The following is a 16,414-nucleotide window of genomic DNA, read 5'->3' as shown; positions in this document are numbered from 1 at the left end:
TTGAAGAGTTGAAGTTTTCATATTCCGGATATCAGTGGGTTGATCAGTACCTTATAGTTTCCCTTCAACCATAGACTATTGAGCCCAGAAGCTGACCCTGACCATAACTTCTTGGCAACATATGCTCCTATCATCCCTCTGATTCTCCACTTGCTACAACAGCAGGGGCAATGAACAGTTGCCATGGTTCCTAGGGACCTTCTGAAGGCCTCTATATATGATATTGTTCCTATTACAGCCTGCCAGCCAGGCAATAATGGATCATGTTAATGCACATGACATTGCATTGAAATACATAGATTTATTTTTTAAACACACTGCAATGGTAGATTTTGTATGCTTTTTAAAATAAAAAGAGTAATCCTTTTTCTTGCCTGCCACGAATAAAACACACACAGAGGAATTGGAAGAAGCAATGACTTTTTTCAAGTGTTCCAAAAATTCTCCCTTTTTTGGGAGTAGCATAGGTTTTGCACCTGGCATGTATGGCAGCAATGGCTTTTCGCAAACCAAACCATGCAAAAATTCTCCCATTTTGCATTGACATCCTAGAGAGTAAAGAAAAAATAGCTTTCTTACGTAATGAACAGCCCAAAAAATTATCCCTTTTTTTTTTTTTTTTAGATCATCTGGTTGTGTAGGCCTGGTAGTAGCAGCAGCAGCAGCAGCAGCAGGGGTGTTAGGCTGGTATTAGTTTAGTGAGTAGAAAACAGGTGGTGGACTGGTGATAGTTGTAGCGAGTTGACAGCAGGATGGTGGACAAGAAGTAGTAGTAGCCAGTAGAAAGGGTAGTAGACTAGAGGTAGCTGTAATGACCGTTTATCTGTATTTTGCATTTTTCTGCTTTGGGTCCTGTTCAGACATTATGTTTATGTCTGAACAGTTTCTGTGTTTATTCTCCCTGGTTTGGGAAGAGTTAACCTTTCAGCCCATCAGCACTGGAAGTGTATAAAAGGCTTCTTCAGGTGCTGCTCTGGGCTGGTAATGTCACCTGTTACTCTGACCATGTATTCACACTGTGTGTTTGTCAGTCCTGTTTTGACCCTTGTTTGATCCTGGATCTCATAGGATAGATTCCTGTTCTGAGCCTTGTGCTAATCCGTCTATCTAGGAGAGAGTTAGTCTTGTGTCTGTATTCTTGCATCTTGGATTTTTGTTTCCTAATCTAGTCTAGCCCAGGCTAGTATCCTGTTCACACTGGTAAGTGTGCCCGCTAGCCAGGAGCCTATTTGGCTTTAGTATTGTTGTCCCTCCATGTTTGGAGTCGGGTGTCTAGTGTGTTCAGAGTCCATTGTGAACATTACTCTTGATTTCCTGACCCGTTTAATGTTCTGACATTCACTTAACCGGTTCATCCCCTGCATCTCCTGGTTTTGCCTGCTTTATACTAATTCTCATATCTAGTCTTGTTCATATTATCATATCTGCCGTTAATCTTGAGCCAGGTTCTTGAACTGTGTTAGTATGCTATAGTCTATGTTATATGCTACCAGTCTTGCCTGGTATATCTGTTTGCAGCTTTGTAGCATTCCCATTATGTTTCTGACTTGCTCCCGACATGTACAGTGTGTTTTCTTTGACTCTTACGCCCATGCACTTTAGCGCAGTATAGGGTCCTTCCTTGTGGTTGTCGATCCCTCGTTTAGGGCAGATAGGCAATAGAAAGGGACATTGGTTGTAGGGACAGTTAGCGCTCACTGACTCCCTGTTCCCTTATCATGACAATAGTATTGGCCAGTAGACAGCAGGGATGGTGGTAGTTGACAGCAGCAATGGCATATGTAATCAGTGGCATCAGGCACAGGATTTTTTTTAATCCTCACTGATCAATGCCTGATTACTATTAACAAAATGAATTTTACCAAGTTACCAGTCACCTGGCTCAATGTCCTAGCATGAAACGCTTCCTTCCCCTTAGATTACTGGAAACGAGCCAAACAGTCCACAACTGCTGCATCCTCTGAAACAGCACCCACCCTGGAGGAGATGGACAACTAAAGCATGCTGATGCTGCTACTACTACCACAGGGGTGTGGAAATTTAAAAAAAAAACTACTTGTCCAAGGGACTAAAGCGACACACAATCTACTTGTCCCTCAAGAAAATCCACTTGTCCTGGTAGATAAAATAATTTCAACCAAAATAGTACGATTCCCCCCACTAGACCACCAGGGATGGATATAAGATTCCTTTAGACACTGCTGTCAACTTAGACAGCGGTGATCTAATGGTTTAATAGCGGTCACAGTGACCGCAGCATGCCGGGCTATTAGAGCTGTAGCTGGCTCCTTTTACACCCAAGGCAACCACATAAAATTGTGCCCCCCATCTGACCCCTATAACGCCAATTTTTCCATATACAGGGATGAGGGTAATCTTGTGTGACATGATCTGTTGTTATTATCGGAACTTTTATGAAAAGGAAAGGGGCTTATTCACATATATACGCACTTCTTAAAATATTTTAATCACTATTTTTCAGTCTTGAAAGGGACTTATATATGGAGTCTTTTGCTTGGAAAACACTGAACAGTGCTGTGTTAACGGGGGGGGGTTCTGCTTCTCCAGTTTATGTGCTGCATTTTATTTACTCTAATTTATGTGTCAGAAAATGCTGGAAGTTGCATTTAGTCACTAGATAACTACAACACCCAGCATGCCCTGATACACAATAACCTTACTGTCCTACTATACAGTGCAACATGCTGTAACATGCTGGGAGTTGTAGTTTTGGTTTGTGTCAGCGGCAGAGCCATAGGCTGTGTCAAGGAATACTGGGAATTACAGTTATTAACAACAACTCCCAGCATGCCCTGATGCAGCCTATGGCCCTGCAGCTGACCCCGAACCAAAACTACAACTCTCAGCATGTTACACTTTATAGTTCTACAGATTAGGTTATGGTGCAACATGCTGGAAGTTGTAGTTTTTGTTCGGGCGTGTTTTCGTGCATCCGTGGGGCTCTTGGTCGGCGGGTGAGTATGAAGGGTGGGATTCTGGGGGTGCAATTTAGTGCGGGTGGCCAGAAACCACTAAAAATAAATAAAAAAAATTAGCACAACTGGCAGCAGCACTTGTCAGTCCGCCCCTGTACAAAACATACATGCATACACATATCAAACATACACATATACATACACCGGGTCACTGTCCCCTATATTATACATTACATACATGCATCATACATAGACACATCATACATACATACACCCGCCGCTGCTTCCCCCATTACATACACACGTCACACATATACCATACACACATCATATATACACATACACTCACACCATAAATATACACCATACATATGCACACATCATACATACACCTGCCGCTGCCCCCTATATCATACATTACATACACACATCACACATACACCATACACACATCATATATACACATGACACGTACACCATACATATGCACACATCATACATACACCCGCCACTGATACACCCCCTAATCATACATTACATACATATACAACCACCCTTCCCGCCGCCTGCATGCTCGGCCTCCTCACCTGAGCCGGCGTGAGGTGAAATCCCCAGCCCGTGCAGTGCAGTCTCCTCACACACGTCCTTTCCCCGCTCTGTATTTTCCCTGTGAATACTTGAAACCTCCCAGTGATAAATGAGGTCCTGTGTAGACAGAGCAGGGGGAAGGGAGAGGCTGTGTGTGGGGGAGGAGCTGTGTACATCCTCATTCTCCCCCTGTCGTCTTGTATTATACAGAGCTGCGCTCTCCATCCTCCGGGAGGGGGGAGGAGGGGGCGTGGCTTAATCATCTCCTGCAGACGTGCGATCTCAGGCTCAGCCCTCGCTCCTGAGATCCCCTCACACTGGCTGGGGGGCTCTGAGCAGCGGCCCCCGGCTACTGAAATCAGCTGGGGGGCCGCCACTGCCCCCTCCATACACTCTGAGCGCCGGTGTGAGATGCAGACTTGCATCGGCTCCTGCACCTCACACCAGCATTAAAGTTAAATAAGGGAGAAATCTGTCTGTCCGTGCTTGCCCGATACAGGGCTAAATCTATAAAAAATTCACCTGCCCGGTGCCCAAAATTACTTGTCCGGGGCGTCGGGCGATAGGATTTCCCCATCCCTGTACCGGGCACATGACTGCTGATTTTACTTGTACAGGGGCTTGACAAGTATCTGCCCCTACATACACTGGGCCTGGGCAAATGGCTGCTGCTATTTGTTGTACCTGAGCACATGGCTGATGCCCACAGTGCTAATACCCCCATCAGCATGCTTACTGGCAGAGGACATCTCACAAACAAATATTCTTCATAATAATTCTCACCAACTATATGTATGTTCCACTAGAAATGATCTGGCAAGTTTGAACTGTGCCGATAATGTGTTTTCTGAACAAAGATCTTTTTTATTTTATTTTTTTTAAATAATTTTTGGCACTAACTAAATGTGTGTGCCATTAAAGGGGTACTCCACCCCTAGACATCGTATCCCCTAACCTTTGGATAAGATGTCAGATCGCCGAGGTCCCGCTGCTGGGGACCCTTGGGATCTACCATGCAGCACCCACCATTATCGGCTTCCGGAACCACTGGAGGTCCTCAGGCTGAGTCTATCTCGACCATGGGTACGGAAGATCGTGACGTCACGACTCTGCCCCCGTGTGATGTCACACTCCGTCCCTCAATGTAAGTCTTGTGATAACAATATTGTTTACCAGCTTTCTTAGAAACAGGCATAACAGCTGAATAGCATTTACAGAAGAGGCGGACTCAAGGACTTATATATAAGGTTTATAAAATAGTTTTGTAGGGAGAAAATTTCTATTTAATAAGAAACTAAACACAAAAACAAGGGGGCATAATCTGAGGTTAGTTAGTAGGAAGATTAGAAGCTATGTCAGAAAATATTATTTTACTGAGTAGTAGATGCTTGAAACAAACTCCCAGCAGATGTGGCACTTAGTAAGTCAAGTTAAACATACCTGGGATAAACATATATCTATCCTAAGATGAAAAAGGAAATATACATAGGAAGACTAGATGGGCCAGTGGTCTTTTTCTGCCCACAATCTTCTATGTTTCTATGTAAGGATTAGTGGCCCTTTATGTAGGTAGTGGAATGATAGGGAAACCAATTTGATCCTCATGACTCCTTAATGAGAACAATACACCTTCTAATTTAGAGGACAATTGATTTTTAATCAATACCTGGGTCGGTTTTCCTCCATATCTCCCTGTGCCAGGAATCTTGTAAAAGCACATTATAATTTCATGGGCTTTAAATCCTCAGAGGTGCCATTGAAAGTAGGGGGCAGGGATGAACCTACCAAATATTGTTTTACTAACAGAATCAACTTTCCATAATGCATTTCAGTTGCAAGCGCTTGCAGTCAGCAAGACTCATTAAAGACAGGTTTACAAATAAACTCTAGCTCCAGAAAAAAAAGTACAACAAAAATCTTTAAAGCTTGAAATAGATAAGTAATATTACCAGAGGCTTGTAAGTCCTTAAAGGGATGTTAAAAGCTTTTCATACTGAGCTGTAAATGAATCCTAGACTAAGTAAATGCTTCCTGCATATGAACATTATAACAACATCTGGTAAAGAGGCTACTCCAGGTAAAAAGGGCTTGCCCCCCCCCCCCATTTGTTTGCCTACAAGAAGAAGATTTCTGCTGTGCTTGTGCAAGTGAAGTACTCTCCAAACATGGCACAGATTCAATTCTAATCACTGACTCCACATACTTATACAGTCACGAAGAGAGAGGACAGAGGCATGCTGTCCTCTGTACAATTGTAAGGACAATGTCAGATTGTTCAGCCTGGGGTAACACTGTGCTGCTGTTTTACTGTATCACAGGGTGAGCAATACATACTGTATACCTGTACTGTACAGCAGCTCAAATATATATGTAGGTATACCCTGTAATTAGTTGGTAGGGGTATTAAAAGTTGCAAAAGACAGTGTACAACCATCTATTTTCCATAGGCATGGGCTCAGATGTAGGTGCCAAGATAGCAGGGATAGAAGCTGACATAGGGTGAAGTTCAAGGCAAAAATAGACATGATTGTTAAAGGGGTACTCCACTAGAAAACATTTTTTTAATTATTAAATCAACTGGTGCCAGAAAGTTAAACAGATTTGTAAATTACTTCTATTTAAATCTACTTCCACTACTTATCAGTTGCTGTATGAACCAGAGGAAGTTCTTTTCTTTTTGAATTTCCTTTCTGTCTTACCACAGTGCTCTTTGCTGATCCCTCTGTCCATTTTAGAAACTGTCCAGAGCAGGAGCAAATCCCCATAGCAAACCTATCCTGCTCTGAACAGTCCCTGACATGAACAGAGGTGTCAAGTGGCAACACCTTTAAAAGGGCTATTCCAGGATGTAAAATAAATCAAATAAAAAATAAAGATACTTACCTACCCCAGTCCCCCACAGCTCCCTGTGCAGTGACTTCTTGGCCCCACTGTTTCTTGCTTGTACCTGGCTGTGAGACAATGGGGGTTATTTACTAATTTGTTTCTGATGTTTTTTTGTCGGATTTTCCTGCTTAATTTAGGGACACGTCATGTTTTGTGCCCAAAAAAACCTTCTAACCTGACTATAATTTTATTTTTCATTGGAAAACCTGAAAAAGAAGTGTAGCCATCTGGGAAGGGGACATGTTCCCGACAAAAGGGGCATGAATCTGACAAAGGGGTGTGTTCCCGACAAAAGGGGTGTGTCCCCAACATATTTAGTAAGGTTTCTACGCAAAATGTGGTAGGTTAGGGTGTGGGTGGTGGTGGGGTAGGGGGAGGAGATCATTCTCCACAGGGCTGCAGGGAATTGTCACAGCTGTGCTTCAGTGGGTATGGTAACTAATGTGTGGGCGGGAGAAAAGTGAACTCACACTTACAAACAAGGGATCCTGGGACTTCTAGTTGAAGGGAGAAAACTCCAACATGAAATAACCATTTCACAAAAAGAAAGCAGCAGCATTATAGAGGACTCAAAACATAGCCATTTAGCCCCGAGACAAGCATGGATCCTTCCTAAGCATGTCCATTATTGTCTGACTGGTGAGTTATAAAATCACCTTATGGTGGATTTCCCCTTTAGTTTTCATACCCTACCTAATAACATAGATTTAGTTTCAAAAGGAGAAACATTAATGACAATATAAAACAATATAGTAAAGACATACAGGTATATCAAATAGATACAAAACCGATATAGACTAGAAATGGTACAAACAATTACCAGAAATGGAAGGTATGGTGGGAAGGGAGGGATAGGGTAAGCTAGCTATAAACATCAGTCTTCCGATACACACAAAAAATGAATAAAGAAAACATACAGTAAGATATAGCAACATACATATAGGTAAGGGAGTACAATCACAATGATAAATAGTAACACACATCACCAGCTTGAGCAGATGAAATCCATGGCTGCCATATCTTAGTAAACCTCTTCATTCTGTTAAAGCGAAGGGCATTTAGCTTCTCGGAGACCATAATGGTGTTGACCCTCTGAATCACCATAGACAGGGAAAGGGCTGAGGACCTCCATTTGGACGTCACATGTATCTGTGCTGCTAGAAGAATAAACTGCATTAACCGAAAGAATGTAGGATTAACTCCTTCCAGTTTAGGACCCAGCAGGCAGACCATTGGATTCATTGGGCAATTAACTGACACTATGCCAAAAAGTGGCTATGTGGGGAAACGTCCTCCAAACAAGGAGGATGGTATTCATCTCGTCACAGACACAAAAACATAAAGGAGACACCTCCAGATGAATGGCATGAAGCCTTGCGGGGACTAGGTACATTCTGTGGAGAATTTTAAGAGCAGTCTCAACTAAGGAGACCTGCCAGCTGCCTTTTCTTAATTGGGTACAACAGGTGTGCCACTCAGGTAGGGAAACAGACTAATGGAGAGCCTCCTCCCGTTGAAGCATGAAGGACAAGTTCTGATTCTTAGGAGGTTGATTAAGGGAGGAATAAATAATAGATAGGGAACCGGACCGAAGAGGAGAGTACAGTGCCAATGCCTTATAAAATGTAGCAGTCACAGGAAGTAGGGGGAACTAGAGAACGTAAGTAGGAGAAAACTTAAGCAACACTAAAACCCTCATGGAGGAGAAGAGGGCACGGGAAATAAGCCTCCCACCCACATGGAAATGGTGGAGCAGAGTCAAGCGATTAATTTGCCACCACAAAACATCTGCGGTGCGTAGGCCAGGGGAAGATGCAGGGTTAGCAAGTAAAACAGTAGTAGGAGAGACAGTAGATTTCAGTGGATGCTTGAAACGGACAGAGCGCCAGAGAAGGAGAGCATGAAGAGAGATAGAGGCAGAGGGAGGCACATGGGCAGATATAGGACCAGAGAGCCATATGAACGAGGAAAGACGATAAGGAGAGGAGTCCATTCTCCAGGGTGACCCAGCGAGGAGCAGAATTGGGTGCATTGCAAAGAAGAAGTTGAACTAAACGGCCAGGACGATAATAAAGGAGAACATTTGTCATGAAGAGTCCCCCCCCACCCCCTTAAAATAGTACATAAGCTTCCTTTAGATCTGTGAACAAAGACCCTTGTCAGACAAACCAAAACATGTCCGCCTGAAGAGCCTGAAGTTCATAAGATGTTTTGGGATCGGGAGCATGCAGAAAAAGTACAGCAGTCTGGGTAGAATTACCATTTTAACAGTATGTATGCGTCCCAGCCAAGAAATATTAGGTAGGTTCAATCTGGCATGGTCTTCACGGATCGATTTAAATAGGGGAGTATAGTTCAATCTATAAAGCAGGGGTACTCAATTATTTTTAGTGAGGGTTCACTTATTCAGGTCTGCCATCTGGTAAAGGTCCGAGCTGTATGCTGAGGCCTGGTTCACACCTAGCGGCCTTAGTGCCATGAAGGAAATAGCAAACAAGCAACTTAAGTGTGGAGCATGTATGACCTGAATACTGCTGCACACTGTACCCTCTGAATATTATAAAACCACACACTGGGCCTCTGGTATATTACTGCAACACACTGTATCCCCTGAATATAATGCTGCCACACACTGTGCCCCCTGAATATTATTCTGCCACACACTGCACCCCCTGAATACAATACTGCCCCACACTGGACCCCTGGTATATTACTGCCACACACTGTACCCCTGAATATAATACTGCCACACACTATGGCCCTGAATATTAAACTGCCACACACTGTACCCCTGGTATATTACTGCCACACACTGTACCCCTGAATGTAATATTGCCACCTAACTAATTGTACCTCTGTATCCCTTAAAACAATGAATGACGCCACTGTGCTCACAGAATGAATGACACCACTGTGTCCGCACAATGAATGATGCCACTATGCCCGCACAATGAATGATGCTACTGTGCCCACACAATGAATGATGCCGCTGTGCCCCCACAATGAATGATGCCGCTGTGCCTCCACAATGAATGATGCCACTGTGCTCACAGAATTAATGATGCCACCTGGTCCACGAAATAATCCAACTGTGCCCACAGAATTAATGATGCAACTGTGCCCACAGAATTAATGATGCAACTGTGCCCACAGAATTAATGATGCCACTGTGCCCACATAATTAATGATGCCACAGTGCCCACAGAATTTAGGATGCCACTATGCCCCCAGAATTAATGATGCCACTGTGCCCCCACAAAATAAATGATGCCACTGTGCCCACAGAATTAAAGATGCCATGGGGTCCCCAGAATTAATGATGCCACTGTGCCCGCACAATGAATGATGCCACTGTGCAACAGAATTAATGATGCCACTGTGTCACCAGAATTAATGATGCCACAGTGCCCACGGAATTAATAATGCCACTGTGTCCACTGAATTAATAATGTAACTGTACCCGCACAATGAATGATACCACTGTGCAAAAGAATTAATGATGCCACTGTGCCACCAGAATTAATGATACCACTCTGCCCACAGAATTAATGATGTCTCTGTGCCCCCAAAATTAATGATGCCACTGTGCCCCACAGAATTAATGATTCCACTGTTCCCCACAGAATTAATGATGCCACTATGCCCCACAAAATTAATGATGCCACTGTGCCCACATAATTAAGGATGCCACTGTGGCCCCAGAATTAATGATGCTACTGTGCCCTACAGAATTAATGCCACTGTGCTCCACAAAATTAATGATGCCACTATACCCAAAGAATTAAGGATGCGACTGTGCCCACAGAATTAATGATGCCACTGTGCCCCCACATGAACTTTGCCACTGTGGCTCCCCAGCTGTTGCAAACTACAACTCCCATCATACACAGAAAGGAGGTCATGATGGGAGCTATAGTTACACAACAACTGGAGAGTCACAGGTGGGGGAACACAAATTTTTACCTGACATCTTTGGCTTGCCATTTGAGGTCCCACGCTGCTCCGCTACTCTGGCCTCTTCTAGTTAGGCCTGGCCAGAGCAATGATGCAGGCAGCAGCACTAATTGTGCAGCCTGCATCACATGAGAAGCGCGGCCGGGCAGGGACAAAGCGTTTCCTTGCTTCGGGCCGTGGCTATTCATTTCTATTGGTGTCTTAAAGACACTGCTACAAATGAATAAGGGGAGATCCAGCAGGTGGTCCGGATGACTGGCAGCCGTGGTCCGGATCTGGACTGCCAGTTGAGTACCCTTGCTATAAAGGGAAGACAGGGAAGAGGGGAGAGAGATTCCAAGATAAGGTAAGAAAGTAAGTAATAGAGGGAGTGAGACCAAAGTTCAAATAAATAATATCCTGCACTGACTTAGAAGTGTTGCAAAAGAGTATCTCTGACTTGTTTCTATTAACCATCAGGCCTGAGCCAGAAGAGAACCTCTCCGGAACCGCAAAGAGGTTCGGCAAGGAAACTAGGGCTTTGTAAGTGTAAGGAGCAAATCATCAGCAAAAATAATTACTTTATATTCAGAGTCGGCAATTGTAACCACTGTGATATCCCCCTTGACACCACTCGTCATGGGCCCCATACCTAAGGCAAACAACGATGGAGAAAGCTGGTATTCTTGGCCAGTGCCCCTCTCAATGGATATAGGAGAAGCGTTGGGTCAGAGTAATTTAAAATAGGCCACAGGATAAGAATAGAGAACCCGTAGAGCCTCTACAAAGGGCCCCGAAAAGCCCATCCAACGGAGGACACCAAACAGATAGTAAAATGATACTGTGTCAAAAGCCTTTTCAATGTCAAGCCCAAAAAGCGTGAGAGGCGTAGCCGTTGTAGAGGCCCAGTGGACAATACTCAAAACCTTGCATATATTGTCTGGAGACTGTCTCCCCTGAATAAAACTCACTTGATCATTATGAATGAGTGCAGGGAGGAAAGAATTAAAGGGATACTCCGGTGGAAAACAATTTTTTTAAATCAACTGGTGCAAGAAAATTAAACAGATTTGTAAATTACTTCTAAATTTCAAAAATTTAGAAACGTCTTTTCTGTCTGACCACAGTGCTCTCTGCTGACACCTCTATCCATGTGAAGAACTGTCCTGAGCAGGAGCAAATCCCCCAAAAAAACCTATCCTGCTCTGGACAGTTCCTGACATGGACAGTGGTGTCAGCAAAGAGCACTGTGGTCAGACAGAAAATGCAAAAGAAAAGAACTTCCTGTGGAGCATATAGCAGCTGATAAGTACTGGAAGGATTAAGATTTTTAAATAGAAGTAATTTACAAATCTTTTTAATTTTCTGGCACCTGATTTAAAAAAAAATTGTTTGCCAATGGAGTACTCCTTTTAGTCTACGTGCCAGTATGGAGGTGAAATGCTTGGTGTCCAGATTTGTAAGGGAAATGGGGCGATAATTGGACGAAAAGAGGAGATCTCTATTAAGTTTAGGGATGACTAAGATGGAAGTCTGGAGGAGTTCAGGGGGCATGGGAGAACCTGAAAGTAGTTTATTACACACCTTAAAGGGGTACTCCAGTGGAAAACTATTTTTTTTTTCAGATCAACTTGTGCCAGAAAGTGAAACAGATTTGCAAATGACTTCTCTATTAAACTCTTAAGCCTACCAGTACTTATCAGCTGCTGTATGCTGCAGAGGAAGTTGGAGGGTTCTTTTTGCCTGACGACTGCTCTCTGTGGCCACCTCTGTCCGTGTCAGGAACTGTCCAGAGCAGGAGAGGTTTGCTATGGGAATTTACTCCTTAACTGGACAGTTCTTGACATGGATGAGATGTCAGCAGAGAGCACTTTGGTCAGACTGAAAAGAACTACAAAACTTCCTCTGCAGCATGCAGCTGATAAGTACTGTACGAATTAAGATTTTTAATAGAAGTAAGAAGTAATTACATGGATTACTTTGCATGGATCAGCGTGTTAGGGGCTCGATTGCTCAAACCTGTAGCTTGGGCTTGGAGCAATCAAACCCAGATCGGACACGAGGGAGTCAGGTAAGGGGGTCTCCGCTCGCGTCCTAGCTGATCAGAACATCTCGATTTTATCGTGATGTCCCGATCAGCCCGAATGAGCTGCCGGGAAGCATTTACTTTCATTTTTAGACACGCCGATCAACTTTGATCACCGCGTCTAAAGGGTTAATAGATCGGTGCCGCACGCTATTAGCCCAGGGCCCCGGCTATCGTTATAAGCCGGGACTGACCCGGTGTGATGCGGGGTCACGGCGTGACCCCGTTTTAAACACTGGAGCCGGGCGAGGGGCGAACAGGTACACCCTTCGTCCTGAAGGAGTAAAGTATTTTACATATTTTATCTGGAAACTAGGAAAAGGGGGGTGATTTAAGTTTTTAATATTGGAGGGATTAAATGTATATGTGTTAAAACTTTTAAATTATTATTATCATTTATTTTTTTATTTTAACACTTTATTAGTTCCCTTAATGGGATCATTAGATTCCTCATATAGATCAATGATGTACCATTGTGTGATCTGCAGTTCCATTGTGTGATCTGCACTCTATTGATAGAACCTGGCAGGCTAGCTCTATTGATATGAGGTCCTGAGCACCAACAGAATAAGAGGTAAGCCCTCCTGCCACATAAACAGTGGATCAAACCATTTTCATGACCAGGAATAATTTAAACTTAAATGGGCACTCTCATTAAAACAAATTTTTGCTATTGCACTCCTTATGGTAAATAAAAAATATTTCTAATATATTTTGTTTAAAAAAAAAAAAATGAAGTTTTATTTGTGCTTAAAAAAACTCAAGAGCACATTTTCCTCCATCTCATACACAGACTTTGGACCGAAGTCCAAACACAGGAAGTACAGCCCGGAGTGCTGAAAAGGGGTGTGTCCAGCCTCATCCAATCATAGCTCCTCTCACACTTCCACTGCCATATGCTGTTGGTTGGACCCCCCCCCCCCCCTCAGCACTCCAGGCTGCACTTCCTGTGTTTGGGCTTCGGTCCAAACTCCGTGTATGAGATAGAGGAAAATGTGCTCTTGAGCTTTTTTAAGCACAAATAAAACATAGACAACTTCATTTTTTTTAAACAAAATATATTAGAAATATTTTTTATTTGCCATAAGGAGTGCAATAGCAAAAAATTTTTTAATGACAGTTACCATTTAGCCAGTTAAGGACCCAGGGCGTACGGGTACATCCTGACACCCTGGTACTTAAGGACCCAGGACGTACCTGTACGCCCGTGGGCATGTCGGTCTCCGCCGCGAGCCGGGCAGGGGTCGGACCGGGGTGACTGCTGATATTGATCAACAAGCACCCCGCGCAAATGCCCAGGGGGGGGGGTCATCAGACCCCCCCCCATGTTGGCGATCACCACAAATCACCGGTGAATTCACACCGACGATTTGCAGTGATTCCGGTGATGCTGGTCATGTGTGACCCGCTGACCCGGAGATACATATCTATGTGGAGGTATCTATGGGGAAGTGGCGATTTCGTCACCCCCCCCCCAGGATCGCTGCTATTTGCCAATAGCAGCTGGCAGGGGAGGGTTAATGACCTCTTCTCGCCGCTCTGCCAGCTTACTGAGTTCAGTCAGCGGGCAGAGCTGCAAGAAGGAGCCAGGGACCCCCCCCCCCCTCTGTGAGATTGGAGCCCCTCACAGAAGAAGAAGCCTCCATTAGTCAGGGAAAGAATACAAGAATACAGAAAAGGGAAAGGTAGGACTGTAAAAAAAAAAAAGTTAAAAAAAGTAAAAAATAAAAAAATTCCCCTCCCCTGACCTCCTGCAGTTTTTCAGCGTGACCTGGGCCCTATTAGGGGTTCAAGTTACTGCATTTGGCCCCCCATTTTTTTTTGGCCGCAGCATTCCCCCCCCCCCCCCCCCAATATAAAGGTGTGTGATTTCTAATCACACAACTTTATAGCTAAAGTTACACCAAGCACACACACTACATACTCCCCTCCCCACTCCACCCATTGCTGGATAAGGGTTACCACGTGTACGTGGACAACTTTTATACCAGCATCCCTCTGTTCACATCCCTTGCCACCAGATCCATGTCCACTTGTGGGACCGTGCGGAAGAACTAGAGAGGCCTCCCTCTAAATTTGATCCAGACACCTATGCCCAAGGGTGAGTCCCATGCGCTTACCCATGAAAACCTGCTGCTGGTCAGGTAAAATGATAAGAGGGATGTCCTTATGCTGACCATAATTCATGGTAACAGCAGCTCACCTGTCCCTGTGCAAGGTACCACAACACTGGTCCTCAAGCCCGATTGTATTTTGGACTACAATCGGTATATGGGGGGAGTTTATCTCTCTGATCAAGTCCTCAAGCCATACACGGCCATGCGTATGGTACAAAAAAGTTGTGGTCTACATGTTACAGGTTGCCATGTACAACTCTTTTGTACTGTCCCAGCACGCTGGCAACACAGGGACATTCCTCCAGTTCCAAGAAGAAGTCCTAAAGGTCCTGATCCGGGAAAGAGCAGGTGGAACTTCCCAAGGAACTGAAGTTATAGGTGCCAGGATCGTCCCAGGCCAACACTTTCCAGGTGAGGTCCTCCACACTGGAAAGAAGGGACGATCACAGAAAAAATGCAGAGTGTGTTACAGGAGGGGGATTCGGAAGGACACCATCACTCAATGTGACACTTGCCCTAATCATCCGGGCCTCTGCATTAAGGATTGCTTCAGGGAGTATCATACTTCCATGGAGTACTAAATTCTCCTTCTACATTTTAATTTTCCATAATTTGACCCCAATGTACCAAGTCCAGAGTACATTCCAAATTGAACCCCATAAAACCACTAAATTGCCCAAAAAACTCTTTTATAAAAAAAAAAAAAAAAACCTGATAAGACCACTGGGGGTATTTTTTTCAAAAATGGGTCATGGGTCACTGAGTCACTATCATCGGGGACTTTTTTATGTTGCCTCAAATGCGCAACACTCCCTCTCCATGTCACGATGCCGGCTGGCAGGTAGTGGATCCTCTGTGCCAGAGAGGGATTGGCGTGGACCGTGCTAGTGGACCGGTTCTAAGCCACTACTGGTTTTCACCAGAGCCCGCCGCAAAGCGGGATGGTCTTGCTGCGGCGGTAGTGACCAGGTCGTATCCACTAGCAACGGCTCACCTCTCTGGCTGCTGAAGAAGCTGAAGATAGGCGAGGTACAAGGGAGTAGGCAGAAGCAAGGTCGGACGTAGCAGAAGGTCGAGGCAGGCAGCAAGGATCGTAGTCAGGGGCAACGGCAGGAGGTCAGGAACACGGGCTAGGAACAGACAAGGGAACGCTTTCACTAGGCACTAAGGCAACAAGATCCGGCAAGGGAGTGCAAGGGAGGAGACTAGATATAGGGAAGTGCACAGGTGGGAGCCAATTAAGCTAATTGGGAAGATTGGGCCAGGCACCATCATTGGTGCACTGGCCCTTTAAATCACAGAGACCCGGCGCGCGCGCGCCCTAGGGAGCGGGGCCGCGCGCGCCGGGACAGGGCCGAGGGAGAGCGAGTCAGGTACGGGGGCCGGGGTGCGCATCGCGAGCGGGCGCTATCCGCATCGCGAATCGCATCCCGGCTGAAGGCGGGACCGCAGCGCACCCGGTCAGTGGATCTGACCGGGGCGCTGCAACAACGAAGATGAGGCGAGCGCTCCGGGGAGGAACGGGGACCCGGAGCGCTCAGCGTAACAGTACCCCCCCCCTTGGGTCTCCCCCTCTTCTTGGGGCCAAAGAACCTGAGGAAAAAAAACTCAATTTTTCCGTGATGAGGTCCGATGCAAATTAGGAGGGGTTCTGTGTGGAAACGTACGAGACAGTCCAATCTTTTATTGTAAAAACAATAGATGTAGAGGGGTCTGGCGAGACTGGTCACAGGAACGTAGAACCTGTTGATGAGAGAGGCCAAAAAAAATTTTCCTGCAGATCCGGAATCCAAGAAGAGCATAGTAGAGAAGGAGAAGGTAGAGGCAGATATCCGCACAGGCACAGTAAGGCGTGGAGAAGCAGAGTT

This window comes from Hyla sarda, chromosome 6 (genome assembly GCF_029499605.1).
Source record: "Hyla sarda isolate aHylSar1 chromosome 6, aHylSar1.hap1, whole genome shotgun sequence".
Taxonomy (NCBI): Eukaryota; Metazoa; Chordata; class Amphibia; order Anura; family Hylidae; genus Hyla; species Hyla sarda.
This window is presented reverse-complemented; position numbering follows the sequence as displayed.